Source organism: Ascaphus truei, unplaced genomic scaffold, assembly GCF_040206685.1.
Source record: "Ascaphus truei isolate aAscTru1 unplaced genomic scaffold, aAscTru1.hap1 HAP1_SCAFFOLD_430, whole genome shotgun sequence".
Taxonomy (NCBI): domain Eukaryota; kingdom Metazoa; phylum Chordata; class Amphibia; order Anura; family Ascaphidae; genus Ascaphus; species Ascaphus truei.
Window position 1 is genome coordinate 328,899 of NW_027456761.1, and position 4,782 is coordinate 333,680.

Genomic DNA, 4,782 nt, shown 5'->3' on the forward strand with positions numbered 1-4,782 from the left:
GCTGTGACACTGCTGCCACGGTGCTTGCTGTGCTGTGACACTGCTGCCACGGTGCATGGTGTGCTGTGACACTGCTGCCACGGTGCTTGGTGTGCTGTGGCACTGCTGCCACGGTGCTTGGTGTGCTGTGACACTGCTGCCACGGTGCTTGGTGTGCTGTGACACTGCTGCCACGGTGCTTGGTGTGCTGTGACACTTCTGCCACGGTGCTTGGTGTGCTGTGGCACTGCTGCCACGGTGCTTGGTGTGCTGTGACACTGCTGCCACGGTGCTTGGTGTGCTGTGACACTTCTGCCACGGTGCTTGGTGTGCTGTGGCACTGCTGCCACGGTGCTTGGTGTGCTGTGGCACTGCTGCCACGGTGCTTGGTGTGCTGTGACACTGCTGCCACGGTGCTTGCTGTGCTGTGACACTGCTGCCACGGTGCTTGGTGTGCTGTGACACTGCTGCCACGGTGCTTGGTGTGCTGTGACACTGCTGCCACGGTGCTTGGTGTGCTGTGACACTGCTGCCACGGTGCTTGGTGTGCTGTGACACTGCTGCCACGGTGCTTGGTGTGCTGTGACACTGCTGCCACGGTGCTTGGTGTGCTGTGGCACTGCTGCCACGGTGCTTGGTGTGCTGTGACACTGCTGCCACGGTGCTTGGTGTGCTGTGGCACTGCTGCCACGGTGCTTGGTGTGCTGTGGCACTGCTGCCACGGTGCTTGGTGTGCTGTGACACTGCTGCCACTGTGCTTGGTGTGCTGTGACACTGCTGCCACGGTGCTTGGTGTGCTGTGACACTGCTGCCACGGTGCTTGGTGTGCTGTGACACTGCTGCCACGGTGCTTGGTGTGCTGTGACACTGCTGCCACGGTGCGTGGTGTGCTGTGACACTGCTGCCACGGTGCTTAGTGTGCTGTGACACTGCTGCCACGGTGCTTGGTGTGCTGTGACACTGCTGCCACGGTGCTTGGTGTGCTGTGGCACTGCTGCCACGGTGCATGGTGTGCTGTGACACTGCTGCCACGGTGCTTGGTGTGCTGTGACACTGCTGCCACGGTGCTTGGTGTGCTGTGACACTGCTGCCACGGTGCTTGGTGTGCTGTGACACTGCTGCCACGGTGCTTGCTGTGCTGTGACACTGCTGCCACGGTGCATGGTGTGCTGTGGCACTGCTGCCACGGTGCTTGGTGTGCTGTGACACTGCTGCCACGGTGCTTGGTGTGCTGTGACACTGCTGCCACGGTGCTTGGTGTGCTGTGACACTGCTGCCACGGTGCTTGGTGTGCTGTGACACTTCTGCCACGGTGCTTGGTGTGCTGTGGCACTGCTGCCACGGTGCTTGGTGTGCTGTGACACTGCTGCCACGGTGCTTGGTGTGCTGTGACACTTCTGCCACGGTGCTTGGTGTGCTGTGGCACTGCTGCCACGGTGCTTGGTGTGCTGTGACACTGCTGCCACGGTGCTTGGTGTGCTGTGACACTGCTGCCACGGTGCTTGGTGTGCTGTGACACTGCTGCCACGGTGCGTGGTGTGCTGTGACACTGCTGCCACGGTGCTTGGTGTGCTGTGACACTGCTGCCACGGTGCTTGGTGTGCTGTGACACTGCTGCCACGGTGCTTGGTGTGCTGTGACACTGCTGCCACGGTGCTTGGTGTGCTGTGACACTGCTGCCACGGTGCGTGGTGTGCTGTGACACTGCTGCCACGGTGCTTGGTGTGCTGTGACACTGCTGCCACGGTGCTTGGTGTGCTGTGACACTGCTGCCACGGTGCTTGGTGTGCTGTGACACTGCTGCCACGGTGCTTGGTGTGCTGTGACACTGCTGCCACGGTGCTTGGTGTGCTGTGACACTGCTGCCACGGTGCTTGGTGTGCTGTGACACTGCTGCCACGGTGCTTGGTGTGCTGTGACACTGCTGCCACGGTGCGTGGTGTGCTGTGACACTGCTGCCACGGTGCTTGGTGTGCTGTGACACTGCTGCCACGGTGCTTGGTGTGCTGTGACACTGCTGCCACGGTGCTTGGTGTGCTGTGACACTGCTGCCACGGTGCTTGGTGTGCTGTGACACTGCTGCCACGGTGCGTGGTGTGCTGTGACACTGCTGCCACGGTGCTTGGTGTGCTGTGACACTGCTGCCACGGTGCTTGGTGTGCTGTGACACTGCTGCCACGGTGCTTGGTGTGCTGTGACACTGCTGCCACGGTGCGTGGTGTGCTGTGACACTGCTGCCACGGTGCTTGGTGTGCTGTGACACTGCTGCCACGGTGCTTGGTGTGCTGTGACACTGCTGCCACGGTGCTTGGTGTGCTGTGACACTGCTGCCACGGTGCTTGGTGTGCTGTGACACTGCTGCCACGGTGCGTGGTGTGCTGTGACACTGCTGCCACGGTGCTTGGTGTGCTGTGACACTGCTGCCACGGTGCTTGGTGTGCTGTGACACTGCTGCCACGGTGCTTGGTGTGCTGTGACACTGCTGCCACGGTGCTTGGTGTGCTGTGGCACTGCTGCCACGGTGCTTGGTGTGCTGTGACACTGATGGGCATCAGTGGAAACCTGAACAGCTAGATAAAGAACTTGGAATGAAACGCAAAAATCAAAAGGAAGAAGCAGAAATCAGGCTTAGGGGCAGGCCACACCCGTGGTGCCATTCCTATGGGGCATGCCACACCCGTGGTGCCATTCCTATGGGGCGTGCCACGCCCTTGGTGCAATTCCTATGGGGCATGCCACGTCCTTGGTGCCATTCCTATGGGGCATGCCACACCCGTGGTGCCATTCCTATGGGGCATGCCACACCCGTGGTGCCATTCCTATGGGGCGTGCCACGCCCTTGGTGCAATTCCTATGGGGCATGCCACGTCCTTGGTGCCATTCCTACGGGGCATGCCACACCTTTGGTGCCATTCCTATGGGGTGTGCCACGCCCTTGATGCCATTCCTATGGGGCATGCCACGCCCGTGGTGCCATTCCTATGGGGCGTGCCACGCCCTTGGTGCCATTCCTATGGGGTGTGCCACGCCCTTGGTGCCATTCCTATGGGGCATGCCACACCCGTGGTGCCATTCCTATGGGGCATGCCACGCCCGTGGTGCCATTCCTATGGGGCATGCCACGCCCATGGTGCCATTCCTATGGGGCGTGCCACGCCCTTGGTGCCATGCCTTGCCAATGAGTGTATAACCTGGCTGTTGGTGCTCCCCAGTCAGATGTCAAACTGTTCCTGCTTCCAGACTCGTTACACCAAGAAAAGACCCGCGGCGCAGAAGCAGATCCGCCGCGGGAGCCGTAGAAGAAGACGGATACCCGGCAGCAGAATAGGTACCAATCTATTTAATACTAATATCTCTTACAAAAACCAACATAAAGCTTGGCCATAAATAGTAGCTATTTTGCCAGCTTTTGGCCCAAAAGTTTATTTTTCCAAAGCCTTGATGATTTGTTAGAAGACTCAACTTTAGCTCTCACTAAGGGCTCGATGCAGTAAAGGTCGGAAAGGCGCTCTCGGCAGGGGTTTGAACTCGCCATGTTTTTTTCGTGTTGCCCTCGCAGTATGCAGGAATGTCCGAATCCCTCCCAGAGCAACATTTCCAAACATGGCGAGTTGCCGGTGGTGAGACAGTCTGCATGCCGAGGGCTCCCCTGCCGAGATCAGCCTGCAGCAGAGAGAGATCCGACATCTCTCTCTGCGCAAATCTCGGCAGAAAAAAATATTTTTAATAACATTTTTATTCATAGTGTCCATGTGCAGGGGGTCTCCGGAGCTGAACCGCGTTGGTTTCAGGTCCGGGGACCCCCTGCTTTCCGAGATACAGGCCCCGTTATGGGTATCCCTCTGCATTTAAATGTCCCGATCACGTGACCGTGAGATGTAAACAAAGCAGAGGGATACCGGCACCCCATAACGGGGCCTGTATCTCGGGGAGCAGGGGGTCCCCGGACCTCAAACCAACGCGGTTCTGCTACGGAGACCCCCTGCACATCTACACTAGTGACAAAACACTAGTATCAATAAACAATAATTAATTATCGTAGCGGCTATCCGATCCGCTATGGTAATAAAGCAGCTTTAATGTATTTTTACTAGTAGTGTTCAGAAGCAGGGGGTCTCCTGAGCTGAACCACATTGATTTCAGCCTCAGGGACCCCCTGCTTCCCGAGTTACAGGCCCCGGCTTTCCCCCTCAGTGACACAGGCCAGACACCCTTCCCTCCCCCCCCCCAAGTGACACAGGTCAGACATTCCCTCTCCCTCCCCCCTCAGTGACACAGGTCGCCGCCATGTTTGGTGTGGCAGATGCAGTCACCGCCATGTTTGGTGTGGCGGATGTCGTCGCTGCCATGTTTGGTGTGGCGGATGTCGTCACCGCCGCCATGTTTGGTGTGGCGGATGTCGTCGCTGCCATGTTTGGTGTGGCGATGTCGTCGCCGCCATGTTTGGTGTGGCGGACGTATGTTCTATGGGATGTATTGGGATATTATCCGGGGAGAATAACGGCAGCTGCCGCCTCCGCGCCGGTAATCCCCTATGTACCTCCACCCAGTGCTCAGTAAGAGAGTGTCCGCCGCTGAGGGATTTGACGCCACACATAAGATGGCAGCAGAATTGGCTCCGTGACAGGAAGTGACAACACTGAGCGCGACGGAGCGGAAGTGCGTCTGTACCACCCACCATCTGCGGCTGTTTCCACGTGTGAGACAATTACAGAGACCGCGAGACAGGTGAGTGTGAGAGTGTGAGAGAGTGTGTGATAGAGGTGTGTGTGTGTGTGTGTGTGTGTGTGTGTGTGTGTGTGT

At 58.5% G+C, this 4,782-nt stretch overlaps 1 long non-coding RNA gene across 1 annotated transcript in view; it reads left to right on the forward strand.

Moving 5' to 3' along the window:
* The first annotated feature begins 3,002 nt into the window (after positions 1 to 3,002).
* The window catches only part of LOC142484027 (uncharacterized), a 12,055-nt gene continuing 10,275 nt past the window's right edge, over positions 3,003 to 4,782 (forward strand). The window contains exons 1-2 of the long non-coding RNA XR_012797536.1: positions 3,003 to 3,307; positions 4,530 to 4,707. This is a non-coding gene — a long non-coding RNA (uncharacterized LOC142484027). The remainder of the gene's footprint in view (positions 3,308 to 4,529; positions 4,708 to 4,782) is intronic.